The sequence below is a fragment of the Mauremys mutica genome, chromosome 1 (assembly GCF_020497125.1).
Source record: "Mauremys mutica isolate MM-2020 ecotype Southern chromosome 1, ASM2049712v1, whole genome shotgun sequence".
Taxonomy (NCBI): Eukaryota; Metazoa; Chordata; order Testudines; family Geoemydidae; genus Mauremys; species Mauremys mutica.
In genome coordinates, this window is record NC_059072.1 from 187,611,499 (window position 1) to 187,633,553 (window position 22,055).

General features: G+C 43.0%; 1 protein-coding gene across 1 annotated transcript in view; it reads right to left on the reverse strand.

Moving 5' to 3' along the window:
* NRIP1 (nuclear receptor interacting protein 1) overlaps positions 1–20,552 on the reverse strand; it is a 97,612-nt gene extending 77,060 nt beyond the window's left edge. Inside the window, exon 1 of the mRNA XM_045002151.1 lies at positions 20,314–20,552. The gene's annotated coding sequence lies outside the window, so the exon portion shown is untranslated. The remainder of the gene's footprint in view (positions 1–20,313) is intronic.
* Between the last annotated feature and the right edge of the window lie 1,503 nt (positions 20,553–22,055).

Below are 22,055 nucleotides of genomic sequence, written 5' to 3' on the forward strand. Positions count from 1 at the left end.
CCAGCGCTGTACGTTATTCCCCACAGGGAGGTGGAGTACGGACACTTAGCTACACTTAGCGCTTCAAAGGGCAGCGCTTTGAAGTGCAAGTGTAGCCATAGCTTGAGTACGAAAGAGTATGCCCCTCTGTGAAATGGTTAAGCCACGTCCCACATTTAGAGGATACAACAGAAGGAGATGCAAGGACAAAGCCTTCATAAAGCTGCTTTGAAAAAGAGAGAAATGGTCATATCGCATCTCTTTGCACTAACTGTCCCTAGAAAGGTGGCAGGGAAACAGGGCTCTCTGAAATAAGCCTAACACCCTGTGAAATTACTTCATAGAAAGTTTGTGAGCAAGAAAATAAAGGGTGGCTGTGTTCAAGAGCTCCACCAAAAAGGTCATGTCAAGCTTTCATTTTTGATATTACACTCCCAGGATAAGTTGAGTTCTAGAGACAACGGGCCTGATTTTCCAATGCCTTGTACCTTGCGTTATCAATTTAACCTGTGCCTCCTGTGTGCAAAGGGACTGTAAAATGCTACCATCCTGATCTGGTAATGTTTTTGAACTCACTCTGTGTGAGTGTAAATGACTACCTGGGTGCAAGGCAGTGGAGAGTTAGGCCCAGATTCCAGACTGAATGAAGGGCTAAGGGGGGGAGCCAGCATCCATTTCTGCAGTGGTGCCTGGAAAGTAATCACAGTTTCCCCAGTGCCAAGAGGACTTCAAGCAATCTCTACTCATCCTTAGGGTGAGGGGTCCCAACCCCCAGTTTGAGAACCCCTGCTCTATTCCCTTGGTAGTATGTTAGTGGGAAAAGAAACGCTGGAGGTGGTGGGAGGACTTTTGCTACATTTCTCATGAATCAAGTCTGAAGAAATAAGGACAGGATATTTTCCAGCCGGCTGTTCCTGAGGCGTCCCTCCCCCATAATCTAGAAATGCCTTCCATTTAGACGAGAGATCTAGGATTTAGGAGACCTGGGGTGAAATCTTGGCTCCTTTGAAATCCATGAAGTCAAAATGAGGTTTTGCTAGTTTGACAGGATTTTACTCCCAGATTTTGTTTTCTATTCTCTCTCTCTAAATCATTGTGGTCTCTCTTTGCACCTTAACTCCCCTATTCCTTCTAATAGAGATATCACTTATTCTTGGATGAAAGGAGCAACATAAAAATAGACATCTGTACTGAAGACAGAAAATTAAATGAGTCACACACCTGGGAAGATGGGACTAGAAAACAAACAGCTTGCCAATACTTTAGCTAAAGGACATTGCCCTAAGCTAGTAGCATTAGCATGCCCTGATCTTTGTGAGTCAGCCTCATGCACACACATAATAAACCCAACAACATTCTGTAAGTAAAGAAGGGATTCTTCCTACAGGAGACTGTGTGACCGATTACTGTATAGGAAAGGTAGATGCTCAATCTGCCATGTCAAAAAGGAATTGTGTTGTAGAGGTACTCACTGAGTGGAGATAAAGCCAGTGTTCTGGATGACTCCACAAAAGATATGTTCCAGAGAAATGGATTATGAACGGTGGTTGGAAGTAAGGGTCCTACTCAAAATGGTTTGGTTTATGGACACTCCTCGTCTCCCAAAAATCCTGTAGTTAGCTGGTAGGTAATTGAACGGCCCTGGACAAATGCTCTGCACTACAGATTCTGAAATGACTCTGGAAGCAGACCAGCTGGAGTGGCATGTATGCTTGCCTACAGCAGAAAGGCAACCCACCAATTCCAAAAGACTAAGTGAAACAACTGAGTGTATTTAAACCGAACGGGACAGGGGAAAAAAAAAAAAAAAAAGATGAAAATGGCAGCTGCCATTTTCCTTACTCTGACCAAGAAACACAAGGTTGACTGAAAGAGAAAGAGGGAATTAATAGTCACTAAACTATATATGTTTTTATATTTTTCTTTCTTGTCTTTTCTGCTTCAACTGAGAGGAAAAGACAAAAAAAAAAAAAAAGAGATTAATTGATTTCCAAAACCTGAATTCCAAGCACCAGGAGGAGAGAAAGAACGAAAGGAAGAGGAAGAGAGAGGGCTAACTAGACTATTTATACTAATTATGACTGGCCGTTTTTGTACTTCATTACTGATAGGTGGAGACATAAGACACTAGCTTTAATGGAGAGTTCTTTGGAGGATGGGAGATGAAGACAACATACCACAAACACAGTGGAATGGAAACAAATTTCTTCAATAAAGCAAGCTTCAGTAAATACCCTGAGGTCAAATAAAACTATTATTTGCTTTTCCAAACATTACGTTAGCAGCTAAATAAAAACATTACAAAACCATTTTATGCAAAAAAAAAAGTGTTTAACTTTAGCTTGACCTTCCATTTTAAGTAAACAAACCTTTCTAGCCAATAAGCTTCCCTCTGAACTCTGCAAGATGATAAGCAATACCTTAATTACATTCATTTACATGACTTTGAAATTGTTCCAGACTGAAGTCAATGACTGCAAGGTCACAGAGTATGGAAAAAGTAAAATGAAGAGATACACACATGGGGCAGTTTACTCAAACAGGCTGTGGCAGTCTCATCTCACCAATTATTAAGGGCCCATGATATCAACAAGTGCCTGCCTTTTCATCAATTACATGTAAGAAACAAACAATGTTTTAAAAAGCTGAACTGTATAACAGCGTATTTTCCTTTTTGAAGCCGATCCAAAAATTGGAGACACTGGACAATTAAAAATTCCTTTTAATGCTTAATGACCAATGCAAGCAAGATGAATATTTTATAATGTTCTAATTGAGAGCACAGAGAATGTTAAGAGCAAGATGATGTTGGTTCCCAAATGCGCTATGATTGTTACCAACACCACATTGCTATTTTCACTTATGTGAAATGGGAATGTTTTGCACTGATTTATTTAGTAATGTAGGCGGTAGGAAAAGCCACTGTATTAACTTCATGCCATTGTAGCTCATGGATCATAGGAGATGTTAGGTTTAGGAGTGAAATCCTATCAAAGGGAGTTTTACCGTTGACTTCAATGGGGCTAATATTTCACTCCTGAGGTAAAAGGAGAGAAAATATCCAGCACAGCAATTACCATTAAAATCTTTACTTTTTTGCCTAATTCAATTTACTACAGTATTTGTGCTATACTTACTACAGGAAATACCAAAATTATGTTAATTACACACAAGCAGCATCCTAAAGATTGTAACAGTGATCACTAAGTAGTATGAACACAGAGTATGTTATTCTGTGGACCAGCAGAAGACTGATACCAAGTCTATCCCGTTCCCAATCATATTTCCACTGAATAATGTTAGGTGTGATCAATAGCAATGAAATTATCTGAATTGTCTTTTATATAAGCATTTTAAAATATTACAGATGAGAATATAAAAATCTCAAGTATTACATTTGAGATTAAGCAACCGCACATCAAATTCCCTGAAGCTGACAATGGTTTTTTAGTAGTAAATTAGATGTCTCCATGCAGCCTTAGTTTACTAGCCAAGCACTTTTACACAACTCTCAAGCCAACCTTTTGCAATTTAAGAATGATTTAGTGCAAGTGAAGCAATGAGTATTATAAAATTTATGCTTGTTCACCTTCTCTCCCCAGAGAAGGGCAAGATGCTTTTTCCATGTAAATATGTATTAGAGCCAAATAATTTCAATAGATATTCCATGGAGAACAAGATGCTGCATATATCCATTTCAGCTCCACGTTACTGAATTAACTGCAAGATAAATGACGCCATCTTACCCCTCCTAAAAAAGAAAGTGAAAATATCTCCTTGTTTTTCAACCAAAAGTCATTTTATATTTTTTTATATAAGATTAAGAGGGGGTACCAAAAATTCTGTTAAGAGGAGGACACCTTGCATGTGAGAAAGCAACACTCATTTTACACATCAGTTATAAATGCCCCAAAGATACTCTGAAAACAGTTCCACAAGTATTCCCTTATTTTAAGCCAGAGTAGTCTTAATCAAACGGAGGAAGACATTTCATTGTATCATTTCCCTTTAAAGAAATGATAAAAGCTATCAGCAAGTTACTGTGAAGCTCATTCATAGCCAATGATTTAATGTGGGGTGCTTATTTGTGTAACGCTTGCTTTACATGGGTTTTGAAGCTACCTCATGTCATTTGGGCTGATGTCATATCTTACAGCATAACCTCATCTCTGCTTGACTTTAAAGAAGGATAACCACTTTTCACTAAGTATGAACTCTGAACATCAAAAACACTTTTATTGCCTCAATAATTTAATAGTGATGTTACTTTCCTGACTTCACAAAGTCAAAGATGACAAGAAGCAGTCAGACTTACTGTACCACTCATTTGATTTTAGGCTCATAAGCAGACTTACCACACCGTTGGGAAAGCGATCCACAGGAGCAGGCAATGTAACACACCAAAACAACACACACATGCTATCTATCTATATTCTGGTCAAATAACAGAATGGAGAGAGTAAGGGGAGTATTATGCAGATAAGTCGAAGACACTTTTAAATGTAGAGAACCTCCTTACATCCAGCTTAATTTATGTCTGAAGATTATTACAGAGACAATTAACCATTGGACAAATACTATTTTTTTGGTTAATGTGACGGTTGTGAAGAAAAATCATGTGCCACATGTCAGAACAAAGTAACTTTCTCATAAAAGATATTTCCCTGACGAGTAAAGCATTTACACAATGAACAAGAGTTACCGCTCAAGGTTTAAAATAAAACTTAAAAACAAATGTGCCCACACCCCAACCTGTTTCAATTAAAGACACCTGCTTCAGAATCTCTGCAGTGTTTTTTCCTTATTCTATAGTCAATGTTTATAACACTATAACAGCAGTTATCCCTATTACAAAATAGTTTACAGTTAAAACAAAGAACCACGAAGAAAGTACAATATTCAGTAACTGACATTTACTGCACTGGCCTTGGACTTCTAATCTTTACCAGAGAGGCACACAATTCAATCCATCAGCTCATAAAGGTGTGCTTTTTTAACCTCTAAAACAGATGGGATTGGCTAGAAATGACTGGCATGTCAAACTGCTAATCACTGTTGCCCTTTGCACAAAATAACCCACTTAAATTGAGGCATGGCTGCACTGTAACCGACATTAGTCTGTGGGAAACCCATTTAACTGTCACATACTCCTGCCACTCCTGCTCTCCCTTAATTAAGCCTAATGCCTTATGCTTTGACCTTTTGTTCTAGCCTATTAACCCTATCTAGTACAAGTTCACATATGTTAAACTAAAAACTTTGCTGTAAAATATTAAATGCCAAGCTACTGAAAGCATATGGGTCATTTTTCTTAACCCAAAGGTTATAGACATCATATTATCAAATTCATTTGGCAGGCAAAATGGAAAATGGCAATGATGTAAGGGTTAAATCCTAAAAAGGTACTGCATATACACTAACTAAAAACACAAACCAGCAGTCACAGAAAAATACTGTTTCTTTCTCTTCTGTAATGAAGTACAGTATACTCCCTAGAACAAGAAAGTGTCACTGGATCACTACCTTTTTTAAAAAAAATACTACAATGTTTGCTCTTGCCCTCCAACCTTCCTCAAACAACCCATTTTTAGCAAAAAAAAATTTAAATACAATAATTTACCATCAGAGTGGATTATGCTATGGATGATCGCTGAGCAGTGAAGCCTGTAAAACAAATCACTATTTTATTTTTAAGATGTCAATTTCTCCTCACTGAGGGCAATGTTCTGTCCGTCCTTGCTCACATTGCGGCTATTGAAGGAGTAAGGTATCAGTTGGACTACTTGCAGAGTAAAATACTGCTTCCCCAACTGGTAGATTCTAGCCTTAAATGATTAACTTGCAATATCTTTAAGGTAGGGATTCTCAACTTTTTCCATGTCCACGTTTTTCCTCAATCCTCTTTCCCACAACAGACCATCCAGGGATGAGATGTATCTGGGGCTCACCCTTCTTTCAGCAATATAGGAATAGACTCCTTTCTCATTTAGTACACCTCTACCCTGATATAACACGAATTTGGACAGAACGCGGCAAAGCTGTGCTCCGGGGGAGGAGGGCCCAGGGGGTGCGGAGGGGGGGTGAAGCTGCACACTCCAGCAAATCAAAGCAAATTCGATATAACGTAGTTTCACCTATAACACGGTAAGATTTTTTGGCTCCTGAGGACAGAGTTATATTGGAGTAGAGATGTATCATGACTTGTGGCCCACAGGCTGAGAGCTCTTGCTTTAAGGAATAAATCTGTTCTGGTATGCAGGATGATTGGTACTTCCCTATCACATGCAAATTACTTTTGCTTAAGAACTCAAAAGATCTTTTGGGAATTACCCTAATGATCTAGAACTCTGATATCCAAAAAAACAATTCCAATGACAAGAACAAATGTCTGGTTCTAATGCAAGAGGTAGTTTCAGGACAGAATACAGCACAACAGTTTTTGACAACTTGTAATGCAAGCTTATGTACTGAAATAGGCCGAATAGAAAAACATCCATAACAAGACTGTTTGTACCAGCAATACAGAACGTGGTACCCACTCAAAATGTGTATCGGTCTGGATGGGCAGAGAAAAAAGCAATGTTAAAATATATCAGGATATCTGCTGTGCATAAACAGGTAATAAATATTCCCTCAAGTTTACAGAATAGCTACCTTTTTTGACAAGTTGATATACTTAATGCACATCATTTATTTACAATTCAGACTGTTAGATACCATGAAGAAAATATAATTTTTTTGCTGCACAAACCACCACCTTCTTAAAATAAAATAAAAGATAAGTACAGATCTTTGAACAAAACCTTCAACCACTTGTAACTAATATTTATGATGTGATCTATTCAAATACTCATTTCCACAAAAGCCACTGTTCCATTAAGCACAATACAGCGCAAGGAAGAGAACCGCCATCTGCTGCTGACCATGGTAATTTCATAAGTTTAAAGAGCCACTTAAACCCATGGATTTTAACAGTAAATTTTATAACTTGGTTGTTTTGAGATCAGCAAAAGTCACACAACTAACTTTTCAACAACCTTGATTACTAAGAAATACTAGAGCAAGTCAAGAGATCAACCTCTATGCCAGGCCTGCACAACATGCGGTCAGCGGAGCCTCACTGTGCGGCCTGCGAGGGGATTCTAAATCCCCCGCACACAGCGCTCTGTGGGCACCCCAGAGCCCTTTGAATCCCGGCCCTGGCCGGGAAGCAAAGAGCTCTGGGCTGCCGGCAACCGCGGGGAGCGCAGAGCCCTTTAAATCCCAGCCGCGGCCGCGAATCAAAAGGCTCTGGGTTGCCCGCAGCCGCAGGAAGCCCTGAGCCATTTAAATCCCAGCCGGGGCCAGGAGTCAGAGGGCTCTGGGCTGCCCGCAGTGGAGGGGATCCCAGAGCCCTTTAAATCCCAGCAGCGGGGAGTCAAAGGGCTCTGGGCTGCCTGCAGAGATTCCCAGCCGCAAAGGGCGGAGGGCAGCCCAGAGCCATTTGAATTCCGGCAGGCGGTCGCTGTTTCCCCCTCACTGGACCCCTGCCCCAACTGCCCCCCAGGACCCCCACCCCCTATCTAACACCGCTAGTCCTTGTCCCCTGATTGCCCCCTCCCAAGACCCCTGCCCCAACTGCCCCTTGGGACCCCAGCCCCTATCTAAGCCTCCCTTCTCCTTGTCCCCAACTGCCCCCTCCTGAGACCCCCCCCAACTTTCCCCCAGGACCCCACCCCCTACCTGTCCCCTGATAAACCCCTGGGACTCCCTACTGCTGCCTGTCCCCTGACTGCCCCCCCGAACCTCTGCCCCATCCAACCACCCCTGCTCCCTGTTCCTTGACTGCACCCTGGAACCCCCTACCCCTTCTCCAACTGCCAGCCCCCTTACCGTGCCACTCAGACCAGCGTGTCTGGCTCCATGCAGCTCCAGACACATTGCTGCCATGCTCCCCCGTGGAGCCCACAGCCGCCCCCCCCCCCCCCCCCAGCACCTGCCTTCCAGATTTGAACACCTCAAAATTCAGGAGTGCTCAAGCTCAGTTTGGGCAGCTGTTACTTCATGTCTCCCAAATCAAATATACTGATCCACTGTAACTTGCTGTAGAAAAAGCAGGATAAAATTGAGCAAGAAATGGAATTGCTATTTTCAACAGCCATTGCCTTTTTGTTTGTTTAAAAGGAAGACAGTGATATTGCATTGGCAAATTCCCCATAGAAAGAAAGAGTGGAACAAAAGAATAATAAAGGCACCTCAACTTTTCCTCATTTATGGAGGACAGTCTTATAATATGCATCCAGATATCCTCCAGTCACACAAGCTGAAAATTGTTCCACTTTACTGCAGCTCTGTAACCATATGGGAACCAATCCTTTCTGTTTTGTGCACATCCAAAATTCCTGCTGAATGACCTGCCCTGGGAGCGTTACCAGTGACCCAGGGCTGGGGAGGCAGGAGGTGTGTGTGTGGGGGGGGAGGCACTGGTGCGGGGGAGCCCAGGGCTGGGGCAGCAGGGGGTGTGGGTCAGTAGGGGGAGAGCCCAGGATTGGGGCAGCAGGGGGATACAGGGGGGAGCCCAGGGCTGGGAAGGGGGGCAGCCAAATTTTTTTTTTGCTTGGGGCAGCAAAAAACCTAGAGCCAGCCCTGCCGGGTTCCCCCAGCCGCTGGAGCCCCGACCCCTTTAAATTTGACCCTGAGGGCTCCCAGCCACCTCTTCAGCTAGGAGCCCCCGGTTGGTTTAAAATAAAAGTATCACCTCCCCACCCCCAACCTTCCTTTTTGGCCCACAGCTGTTTTGGTGGGGCGGCACTGGGGAAGGAGGGTTTGTTTCTGCAGGGCTGGACGGCCCTGGGGCGGGGTGTTTCTGCGGGGCCGGGAGGTTTCGGCCCTCGGCTGTTTTCTTTAGAGTAATGTGGCCCTCGCCGCTTTACAAGTTGTGCAGGCCTGCTCTATGCTTTTCTTAGTGGTTAAATGTAACAAACTAAAGAATCATGGACTGAGACCAGGTCTACTCCAAAGAAGTCAGGTCAACCCAGCTATGTGTCTCAGAGGTGTGAAAAATCCACACTCCTGAGCAACAGTTAATCCAGACTAACCCCTGGTAGAGACAGCGCTAGGTCTATGGATGAATTCCTGTCAACCAAGCTATCACCACTCAGGCAGGTGGATTAACTAGTGATGGAAGAACCCCTCCTGTCACTGTAGCGAGTATCTACACTGAAGCGCTACAGCAGCAGTATTCTAAGCGAAGACATAACTTGACTGATAGCCACATTTTGATTTCACTTGTGCTGGCTACTGCAAAAATCAAAAAGATACTGGATGGATTCTGAAACTCAAGTATCTAAAGTTTACCAACAACATTCAGATTTTCTGGCGATTATCCTTGAATGTACTGTATTAGTTCAGATGTTCTCAAACTGTAGTACATCCACTATTGGCAGTATGTGGGCTACAGTCAGATGGTACATGGACTAGTCCATCAGAATAAGAATCCATTATAACCACACTGATTACAATTATGAAGTTGATAAGCCAGGTACTTTTGAGTTTTCAGTGTGGTATGCTTGATCTTAAAATTTGAATATAGCTCTGTTACTGCTTTTTTGTTTGTTCGTTTGACATTGCTATTGTCCTTTCCAAGTAAGCCAGTCCTAAGAGTACTAAATATAAAACAGACTACCCTGCAACCACTCCCTTCCCAATCATTTCATTTTTCTTCATGTTCTTTAATGGCCTTATTCTGCAAATACTCATGCAAATAGTGCTACTGAATTCAATACTCAAGTGGGTAAAGTTACTCACATGTTCAAGTGTTTGCCTTCTTTATGGCCCAATGCTGCAATCTTTGGACAAGATTAAAGGATGATCCCATTATACCGAAGGGAAATAGGATTTTAGAAATGGAGACAAAGTTAGCATATATCAACAAACTGATAGTAGTACTAAAGGTCTGCAAACCATTTGTGATAAGTAGGATAATATTCATTAACCATTTAAAAGTACCAGTCATTTCCCATATAAGCTCATCTGTCTCGTATTACATATTATTATGGGTGGAGCTCATTTTATAGGAGGTTAAAAAATCATCTTTTAAATTTGTATTTTATTTCCTCTCTCATGCTTATAATGTATCAAAACAGGATCCCTCCCTATCCAAGAACGACCTCCCTAACAAGTCTGGAAGATCTTAGGGCTCCACTAGCCGGTTCCACACCAAAAAAAATGCAACACTATCCAAAGTTTATGATTTCTGCCTCTTGGGTGTAGATTGTATAAAAACTTCTCCATTTCTTGCTTTGGCAAGTTTTAACTTCAAAAATAGATAGAATTATACATTTTAAGATTAAGATTAAAAGTATATGGTAGAAAGTCATTCAACAGACACTTTTTTCTTTGGGTTAACTATCTTGACAGAATCATTATTTAAAAAAAAAAAAAAAAAAAAAAGTCTTGCCTTGAGAGTGGTCCAACCTGGAAAGCCTATCCTTCAGGAGCCCAAGGATACATTAGTTCTCCTGAACAATTCCATGCTTGATCGGGGGGTGGAATCATGAGTATCTGCATAACAGTCTTCTATCACAGCACCCAGGTACTGGTTTACTGTTAGGGAAGTTACACTTTACTGAATGAGTGTGTTAAGATTTACAAGTAATCATAGAATCACAGAATATCAGGATTGGAAGGGACCTCAGGAGGTCACCTAGTCCAACCCCTTGCTCAAAGCAGGGCCAATCCCCAGACACATTTTTGCCCCAATCACTAAATAGCCCCCTCAAGGATTGAACTCACAATCCTGGGTTTAGCAGGCCAATGCTCAAACCACTGAGCTACCCCTCCCCCACAGTTTGGGTCAGCAAAATAAACATAACTTTGAACTCCAGAAAGTAAGACCTCTCAGAATAGGACCATTGTTGAAATAAATACAGAAAAATCTATTAACCAACTACCCGGACGGTGTTTCTTCAAGATCAAAACTATAGTATCCATGTAAAATAGTGAACTTTGGATTCAAAAGACAATAGCTCTGATTTATTTTTTTTTAAACTTGGACTTGCTATATGATTATGACTTAACACTTATTTCACATCCACAAATACCCAGAGGTCATGTTTTCTAAAAGGGCCCTTATTGAAATGAATATGGCAACAAGGAAAATATCAGGCCATAGTAGAAACTTTTCTTTTATATATATCATATTATATGTCCCAAAAAATTCTAAAGATCAGGCAAAAAGATGAAAAACAAAACACAAAAGACTTTTAGTTTGGAGCAATTTGTTGTTTTAAAACAATCAATAGGTATGAAAAGTTGTTCATTGTGATAATTCTATCCACCTGAAGCACTTTTGTAACTACTTCCCTCACTACCATTCCTTAAATGGACACATGATAAAACCCTCAGGTTTAGAGGTGGACGAAACTAGCTGTTTATATAAAAACGGCTGGTGGGTGGGTGGGTGCGTGGGTGAGAGAGAGAGAGAGAGTCAAATTTAGTCTTCTGTTTTAATCAACTTTAACTACCACTCTGAGATTACCTTTAAAAGCCATGGGAACTGGTTATCACCTACACCTTCAACTGCACCCTGAAGCAAACAAGTAGCCAGTGTAGAGACCAGAGCATCTGTGCTGTGCGTACACAACAGTTCCTTCTATTGCAGTAACACCCAGCTGCAGTGTCCAGCAGCTGAAGCAAGCTTCTAGATGAACTTCCAAGGAATTCTCAAGATGGCTATAACAGTGCTATCTAGCCAGGAGCAATTAAGTCACAGATAGATGTCACAAGGGCATCGTCCAAGAGAGGAGCAGTCAAAGCCTCCAGGCCAGCTACAGAAACTGGATGCCCTCTGGACCACTGCTGCCATGCAAGAATCCATAAGGAATGATGGATCCATTAGGACCACCATGCTGAAAATCTTTTTGGCAAAAGCAGGTGAACTACTCTCAAATAATACAATCTCTTACATGCTTCTCCAAATAAACAAAACGTTATTTGGCCTTGCTAAAAACAGAAGCAAGTCTCCATTTTTTGTTTTAATTAGGAAGAGAGATTAGGCTATCATTGGAGTCACAATAAATCATGTAATACGTAAATGGTGGGTTTACCCTGCACTACCAAAAAGCAGTAAAAACAGGATCTGAGTCTTTCTCTTCATTTTAACTTAAAAGTGCAAGGACAGACAAGTGAGCATAAATTTGATCAATAGTAAGTTTTATTAATGTAGTCACAGTAACATCATCCACCTTTCTCACAACAGACTTATAATTCACAAATTGAAGAAAGGGGGTAAGACAGGAGGGGAAGCAATGCTTCTTTAGAGGATGTTCGTCTTTTGAGATCATCTTTGTGCTCAGCAAGGTGTTTTCTTAAATAGTTTTTTCCCCTTTATTGTATAGCTGAGCAGTCTTCTTCTGTATTGCCATCACCATCACATCAAAAGTTTCTTGTATACCAAAATAAAACAACTAGCAAAAGCAGCTAAGCTTTCTATGTAACTGCAAACAGTTTTGATGCTGTAACATAGCCACTGGCTTTTCTTGAAGCCAGCAGTAAATGATTGCTCTGTATTTCCTCCGCCCGCCCCCCCCCCCCAAGGACATACAAGAGGCTTCAGGTTTACAAAAAAAGTTGAGAAAAGAGCACAAGCAATTCCACTTTGATATTTCTGGAAAGACGGAAGAAATTCCTACACTCCCTAAAGTTTTTAAACAGAATTTTGGCAACAACTCCTCCTTGCATTGGAAGATGGGTTTTGTATAGTTTCTGCAAATACTAAGTTTGACTGTTTTAAAATTACAGGTAGTGGTGGGGGGGGGGAACACACCTAAAAATGAAAGAGCTGAATATGGCAACCACTTGGGATAACACCGATAGAGACAGAAATGCATTTCTATCTCTGTGAGAACCAGAGCCCACTTCATCCCTAAAAGAAGTTCATTCCAATTTCTTCTTCATCTCTGAAATTAAAAAGGGTAGTAGCCACAAACCTTAACATTGACACTGAAAAAACGGACAACACAGAACATTAGTACCAATCAGTTGTCAAAGGAAACTGAAGTCCTGTGTGCTTCTTATGGGCAAGACATTTTTACACAAAAATCCAACAAGATATTTTGTGGAACCTTCCAAATCTTCTCTTATTTGTTTCATGTAATCATTGAAGAAGAAAAAAAAAATTAAAAAAACAGCCACCCATACAAAGCAAAACACTTGCTTATAAAATGCATTTCTCTCACTTAATTTCACTCCCGCTCAAAACTAGATATGTTTAAGGAATATTAGACTACAGTTCTTCACATAAGGAAAGATTATGTGTGGTGTGTGTATTCAGGAAGATCAACTTCAAAGAACTGATCTCAGACAGAAGACAGGCATTCTTCCAAATAGGCGGCAGCTTCTGGCTTTATTCTAATTATGTCTAGAACAAAAACTTTCCTTTTTCCTCTGTTGTAGACAGAGACACATTTAGAAATAAAATATACATATAAAAATTGAGAACATGTCGTCTTTCTCAAAAGTCACATTAATTAAATAACACCCTCCTTATAAAAGAAATAGGTTGGAATGTAAATTGTTGTCCGGACCTGACAGAAGACAAGTTAGTTTCTTTGGCCAGAGGCAAGACTGCAAGACAGGACCTGTTTCTACTTCCTAGTTTGCCATGTTTACAAATTCTTAGCTTGCATCCTACTTCCTTAACCAGGAAGCCTAGATGTCTGGTACCCAAATGAGGGGCAACAAAATACCAAATAGTATCATTCTCTCAAATTTCCTGGAATCCAAGTACCATAGTTCTGTCCACATTTCCGTGAGGCTTTCCATAAGCAAATACATTTCCACCAACAGCATTCCTTTGAGATGTCAGTTGCTACATTCAGTTTCTTCTTGTGGTAAGGACCTTCCTACATATGAGAATACAAGGAAGGACTATTTCCTTCTCACACGTAACACAGACTCCCCATCTCAAGATGTTCTTCTCAAATTCAATATTTTCAAACAGAACAAAATGTCCTTCAACAGCAACAAATCCTAAGGGAATGTCAAGTAATCATTTAATTTGCATTACATACAATAAAAAAGTTTCTAAAACTAAGTCTTATTTTGGCCTTAAACTGTTGTTGTTAAAAAAAAAAACAACTTCATATAACCCTAAATATTTCATACACTGGCCTCAAACTTTTTGTTTGTTTTTTCCTTCTTGATTAAAGTCTCCCTGTCTGTTTAGTCATTCTGGCTGGTTTATATTCTATCCCTTTCTATTCCTCCTGTTTAAACTTTATACTATACCTGTTCCCTTAGAAACTGGTAGAGGTAATTTTTCCACTCATCTACCACTCCCTATTAAATTCACAGTCATTAGTGATTAATTAATTTATATTTAGACACTTGCTCTCAGTATTGTAAAATATTAGCAGTTGATAGGGTTACAACCTGGCCCAGTACTATCACCAGTCAGTTACAAGTGGCTTCCTGCATACTTCTAGGTCAACTGGAGCTGGCCAAAGTCTAATCAACATTCCTAGCTTTTGGTCTGTAAGGCACAGCCCCAGGCTCACATCTGGTCTGATGCCCTTCCTTGAAACAAGGAATTTCACAGTCCAGACACCCTGGACTCCAAAACCAGTGTCTCACAGCTCCCAAGCCCCCGCAGTTGCTTACACACACACGCACTCCCCCAGAGCTCCACTCAGGCTGGGGCTTTCAGGGCTTCTACTCTAACCCATTTGGGAACAATGTGGGAGGAAAGCACGGAACACAGGCTTAGCAAAAAGGACTATCTTAACCACCATGACTTCACTGTTAAAACACTTGAGATTTACAGATCTTTGAAAACAATCAAAGGTCCTGAGACGCACTTTCCCCATGTCTGGTCTCACCCGCTCTGTGAGGAAGAGGTTTGTCAACATTTCAGCATCTCTTACCCTCTGTCTAACACAGGCCTGCACAACATGTGTGGCTCACTGTGCAGCCCATGGGGGGGATTCTAAATCCCACGCACACGGCACTCTAGGCTGCCCGCAGCCACGGGGAGCCCAGAGCTCTTTAAATCCCAGCCGTGGCCGGGATTCAAAGGGCTCTGGGCTGCCCACAGCGGATGGGCTGGGGCTGGAATTTAAAGGGCTCGGGCTCCCCTCAGCGGCAGGAGCTCTGGGCCCTTTAAATTCCTGCCACATCCCCACAAAGCTCCGGGTTCCCCAGCCACCAGAGCCCCGGGCCCTTTAATTTGCCCCTGAGGGCTCCCAGCCTCCTCTTCAGCTGGGAGCCCCTGGTTGATTTAAAATCAAGTATCACCTCCCCACCCCCAACCTTCCTTTTTGGCCCACAGCTGTTTTGGTGGGGTGGCGCAGCGCTGGGGAAGGAGGGTTTGTTTCTGCAGGGCTGGGCGGTGCTGGGGCGGGGTGTTTCCTCGGGGCCGGGAGGTGTTTCCGCGGGGCCGGGAGGTTTCGGCCCTCAGCTGTTTTCTTTGGAATAATGTGGCCCTCGCCGCTTTACAAGTTGTGCGGGTCTGATCTAACATGTCCTCATTACACATGGCAATGGTCAGCCCACCTGGACAGAGCAGCACTCTGCTTTTAAGTCTCTTGTCTCCTTATGTGTGCAACTGGAATACTTCAGCCTCCCCATCCAGCTGTAGAAAAATAACTGTTCCATGGGGGTAGGTCAATAGTTCAAAGTCGATAGCCTCAGAGAGCGTAGTCCTGATGACTTCCTAGTAACAGTCCTTCAGTGAGGAGTCAAGCACCTTCATAAGTACAGCCATACTGAGTCAGACCAGTGGTTCACCTAGCCCATTATCCTGTCTTCTGATAGTAGCCAAAGCCAAGTCCTTCACAGGGAATGAACAGAACAGGCAACCATCAAATGGTCCCGTTATCCACTCCCAGCTTCTGGCAGTCAGAGGCTAGGGACACCCAGAGCATGGGGTTGCATCCCTGATCATCTTGGCAAATAGCCACTGGTGGACCTGTCCTCCATGAACTTATCTAATTCTTTTTTGAACCCAGTTATAATATTGGCCTTCACAACATCTCCGAGCAATGAGTTTCACAGGCTGACTGTATATTGTATGACAAAATACTTCCTTTTCTTTGTTTTAAGCCTGACGCCTATTAATTTCCTTGGGTGATCCAGGGTTCTTGTATTATGTGAAGAGGTAAAGAACACCTCCTTATTTACTGTCTTCACACCAGTCATGATTTTAATAGACCTTTATCATATCTCCCCTTACCTGTCTCTTTTCCAAGCTGAAAAGCCCCAGTCTTTTTAATCTCTCCTCAGATGGAAGCAGTTCCATACCACCTAATCATTTTTGTTGCCTTTCTCTGTACTTTGCCCCCCCCCCACCTTCTAATATATTTTATTTGAGACTGGAGCGACCACAACTGCACCTTTCCTGGGTAGGGCTATTATGTGAAATGTAGTTCCATAGGCTTGCTTGAGGCAAATTTAGACATATGTTCAACACATAATACAAATGGAGCACAAACTATGAAGATTCCACAACCTCCCTATGAAATTTATTCTAGTGCATAACCAACCTGAGAGTTAGGAAGCTTTTTCTTATGTCCAACCTAAACCATCCTTGCTGCAATTGAAGACCATTGCTTCTTCTGCTACCCTCGGAGGTTATGGAGAACATTTTTTCCTCCCTCCTCCTTGTAACAGTTTTCAAGTACATAAAAGGTTATTATGTCCCCTCTCAGTCTTCTCTTGTCCAGACTAAACTTAATTTTTTTCCAATCTTCCCTCATAGGACATGTTTTCTAGACCTTTAATCATTTTTGTTACTATTCTCTGGACTTTCTTCAATTTGTCCACATCTCTCCTAAAACATGGCACCCAAAACTGGACACAATACTCCAGCGGAGGCCTAATCAGTGTGGAGTAAAGTGGAAGAATTACTTCCTGTATCTTGCTTACAACATTCCTGCTAATACATCCCAGAATGATGTTTGCTTTTTTTTGCAACAGTGTTACGCTATTGACTCACAGTTAGCTTGTGATCCACTATAACGCACAGATCCCTTTCTGCCATACTTCTTCCTAGGCAGTCATTTCCCATTTTGTATGTGTGCAACTGATCGTTCCTTCTTAAGTGGAGTCCTTTGCATTTGTTCTTGTTGAATTTAATCCTATTTACACCAGACCATTTCTCCAGTTTGTCCAGATCATTTTGAATTTTAATCCTATCCTCCAAAGCACTTTCAACCTCTCCCAGGGTTCGTATGCTCCGCAAACTTTATAAGTGTACTCTCTATGCCAGGGATCGGCAACCTTTGGCACACGGCTCACCAGGGTAAGCCCCCTGGCGGACCAGGCTGGTTTGTTTACCTGCCGCATCTGCAGGTTTGGCCAATCGTGGCTCCCACTGGCCACGGTTCACCGCTCCAGGCCAATGGGGGCTGCGGGAATCAGTGTGGGCCGACGGCTGTGCAGGCCACCGCTTCCCACAGCCCCCATTTGCCTGGAGCCGTGAACCGCGGCCAGTGGGAGCCACGATTGGCCAAACCTGCAGACACGGCAGGTAAACAAACCAGCCTGGCTCGCCAGGGGGCGTGCCAAAGGTTGCCCATCCCTGCTCTATGCCATTATCTAAATCATTGATAAAGTTATTAAACAGAACCAGACCCAGAACTGATCCCTGCGGGACCCCACTCAATATGCCCTTCCACCATGACTGTGAACCACTGATAACTACTCTCTGGGAATGGTTTGCCAACCAGTTATGCACCCACCTAATAGTTGCTCCATTTAGGTTGTTTATGAGAAGGTCACACAAGATAGTATCAATGTTGGCCTGGTATTAAGATTTCTAGAAACCTTCTTTTGTCAGACTACATTAGTTATGCAAAAAGAGAACAAATTTTCTCTGCAAGGACAATGTGATAAGCTATTATCTAAGCAGGCATGTGTATTCGTGTTAACAGACCCCATATTAAGCAAAAACTAAAGGAAAATAAGATCAGTATTTCAGTTCACCCAGGTTTGAACTCTGTGATGACCTTTAGTGAACCTCTGTTGTTTTAAATCAATTTTTCCTTGGTGTCATTTACAAAATGATAGATACAACATAAAAGTCAACAAAGTCAACATTTAAATAAGCCATTCAAGCTTACTAAATGAAGGCAATCACCACCTATACTTCTTTACCTAGTACAGTTTTTAGTACTATAATAATCACAAATCTATTTTGCTCCAAAAGTTTTGATTTTTTTTTTTTTTTTAAGAACCACCGTCAACTTAAAAAAACATAAGCACAACAATTTCCCTCTGAAGATGTTGTATGTGTCATAGTTACAAGTAACTCTTAAGACTACTAGAAAAGTAATCCACCTGGGTTGTATTTAGTGCACTCATGCTCTAAAAAGCATGTACCAGAGGATCTCACCATAGATGGTGATAATAAAGGATTGCAGGCCAGTCCAAGAGAAAGGCAGGAGTTCCCATTCACTACTGAATGCCTGTTCACTATTTGTTATCTCTTGCACAACCAAAACTTGCACATAAGTATGTGTACTGAACTTACAGTCAAGTGCTCCTTCAGTTAAATGTCAATTTCAATTCTGTCTCTTAGGCTGTAGGAGAAGGGAATGCTGAGAAGTTAACAAGAAGTTTGAGAGCACAGCAATGGCCCAGGCAGCAAACTCTTTATTTGTTCTGAATTTAGCTGTCCTGCATGAGAGCTCACTGCATGAGAGGTCAACTCTAGTTCTGGCAATTTTGCAGTTTTAATATGTTTGAAAAATTCACTTTATAGCAAGTTTCCCCTTGAATGACATTAAATCAGATGATTAACCACAAAACATTCTCACCTCTGACAAGTTTTGTTTGTGAGATGGCTTACTGATGTGTCACATTCCAGTCTCTAGTCCAACAACCATTTAAGACAGCAATTGACTCTAGCACATTTAAAAAAGCAGGCCTTGTATCATAAACTGACGGACAGATCACCCCCTTTTCGGAAGTGACTTCATTTTTCCTTACCAAGGTCTGTGTGTTGTATTACGATTCTTTGTAAACAAACTCCATAAATTTATATAGCTGATAATTTATACTGCCATGACTCAGTTAAATTCCACCTGGCCGGTGTGTTAGCAGCTGAATACAACAAAATACCCATAAAATACTCCCAGAATCAAACAACTCAAACAGAACTTTCTTTTGAAAAAGGTATCTTGCCACAAGAAGAGTGAAAGGAGTAATAAGCAGAATGAGTCAACTACATATCAGCGTCCCTAACGCTGAATCATTCCCAAAGTCAGAAACTCCATAGTTCTTAGAACATCATCTCCATGTGTTGAGGATTTCCAGTACCACCCTGGTGCTTTCCACTAAAAATGCACACCATCACACTCAAGGGAGACAAAGAGTACCCCACACAGCCACACAACATAATACAGTGCACATCAGGAAGGTTTGATTGTGTAATCCTAATTTATTATCCTATGACCCAAAAGTACATTTCTGTACGTTTCAGTTTTGTTAGTAATTGAGAGAAGTAAGGAAAACCCCCAATCAATACAATTTTCTAGGGGACAAAAGGCAACCCTGAAGGGCTTTGGGGACACAAAATATGTGACAAGTCCTGATATACAAACCTTCATCTTATAAAACACAGAAGAGATGCCCCCAGGGGCTGCACGTTATGGAAGGTAAATGGTGAGAAAGCACCTTTTTGCGCGGGGGGCGGGGGGGGGGAAGAGTTGTGTGTCACGCACAGCAGATGGCGTGGGGGGATTCCTAGCCCACAATAAACTGTGGGCGCCTTTGGAAGGGGCGGGGATAGGAAATGAACAACAAGAGGGGCGAGTAGAGGGAAGCATGGCCTTGCCTGCTGCCGTGCAAGCAGCAAGAGGCGGCGGTGGATCCGGAGGGGGAGGGGAGACAGCGGCGTTGGGGGGGATCCTGGTTTAATGCTTCTGAACCCCAGGGTTTGTTTCCCCGCCCCCCAGACACGCAGCCCCAGGGAGCTGCTGGACGGCAGCGACCGCGCGCAGAGTTCGCGCTGCCTGAGCCCCGCGCCCGACCCGGGGGAGTCTCTCTGGAGCGGGGCTTGCAGGGAAAAGCGGGGCGGCGGCGGCGGCGGGGGACACAAACTTTGCCACGCTCCCGGCTCCCCCGAAAGCCGCAATTTTGGGCCAAACTTTTCAATTTCCTCGCCCGCCCGAGGCGCTGGCAGGCAGCGGGGGGGGGGGGGGGTCACCGGAAACAATCCCTCCCCTCCCCGCCTAGCCAGCAGCGGCGCCCGCTCCGCGGCCACCCCGGCCTTGTTCCCAGCCGCCCGCCCGCCCCCCTCCCCGCTCGGCGGGGCCAGCCCCAGCCCCCCGCCCGCGGGCCGGCGCAGACACTCACCCCCGCCGCCAGCCCGGCGCTCCTCCGGCCCGCAGGCGCCCTGCGTGTCCCGCTCCCGCCCGCGGAGCCGAGTTCTCTAGGGCCGGGCCCCGGGGAGCGTTTCCAGGGCAGGGGGCTGCTGCTGCGTGGGGGCCGGGGGAGAGTCTCCTCCCTGGCTGCACGGCAAGCGGGGCAGCCTCCCCTGCCAGGCAGGCAGCGCGCGTACACACACACAGCTCGCCGCCTGCCCTCCGCCCTGGCTCGCTCTGCTGCAATGGCTGGGAGGCTGACTTTCATCCTCCCCTCACTCCCCACCCAGCTGAGCGCAGCCCAGTCCCTCCCCTCTCCATGCCGCTCAGCTCCTCCGCCAAGTTTCTGCTTAACCCTTTCCTGGCCCCGCCCGCCACAGCGAGGGAGGGGCAGAGAAGGAGAACTTCCCCCTGCCCCCTGCTCAGCAGGGCTGGCTCTGTTTGTAAGGGAGATTTTAGGACAGGGTGGTAAATGGCTCCCAGGGAACAAATCTTGCTTGAAATCGAGCACCCACAGAGAGGAAAGGCATCCCCGGGAGTGAGCCTGGAAAGAGCCACTACTGCCAACCCCCAGCAGTCCAAAACCATGGAGCCAGGGTCCCCCCAAACCCCTGAGATTGGTTAAAACAAATGAGTGTTTAGAAAATAATAAACTTGGGGTTCTTTCTCGTTGCCTTCTTGTTTTTGAGATGTTGGGGTTCCCCAAGCACATGGCTCCAGAAGCTGGGATTTAAGGAAAGAAAACAGATATGGTGAGTGAGCTGCTCTATAAGTTCTCCAGAGTTGACAATGGTGATGAAGGGAGCACAGGAGACAGAACTGCATCCTTCCTTTCCCAAGTCCTGCCCACTGAACCAGCATTTTCACTGCTAGACAAAACTCTTGCTATTGGCCTTGAATCTTTGCCTTTAGTTCTAACATTTCAGTGAAGTGGTACTGTGGTAGTAACGCCCATAGCTAAGGTTGAGTAGAGCTTTGTGTTTAACTTATTCAGGGCTACCAAATATTTTGCGAGGTGCTGTCCAAACCTATGTGAAGAAGTCACTGTCCCTGCCCCCAAGGAATTACAATCTAATGTCTAATGTCTCTTGCTACAGGTATTCTAGTGCCATTCCGTGGAAAAAGTTGAAGATAGATATAGGATATGCTGCTGCTTTATTTGTTTTATATATGCAAAACCACAAAATGTCTGACCTTGGTCACATCCTATCTATACAAACAGAGTGCTTGTGCTCAGAGTCTGCAAACATAACAAATGGGTTCATAAGTACTTTGCAGCACACTTAAAGATTTTTATGTACACAGCAAAAAACATGGTAATGCTCGCCTTTTCTAAAACAACACAGAATATTTGCCTTTTTAAAAACAAAGTATTAAAGGAGGAAAGAAAACAATACATTCACAACTACATACAAGCAAATAATCATAAAAACAGGCAAACATTCTAGAGATAGAACAGACCCAAACATACACCTTTTTAAAAACCACAAAGAAACTAACAAATGAATATATTCAAACATCTTTTTAAAATAAATAGACATATCTAATAATATAACTACACAAATAGCATCTGGATTTCAGTTTCAAAAATAAAAGAGAGGTGCGCATGGCTAAAACCAAATATTTCAATCTATAGACTAATGAATGAAACAGGATGTTGAAATATTAAGCAAAATCTCTTGTACTTTGGAATGTAGAAACTGTGTACTAGCAGAACTAATAATGTATTACTTG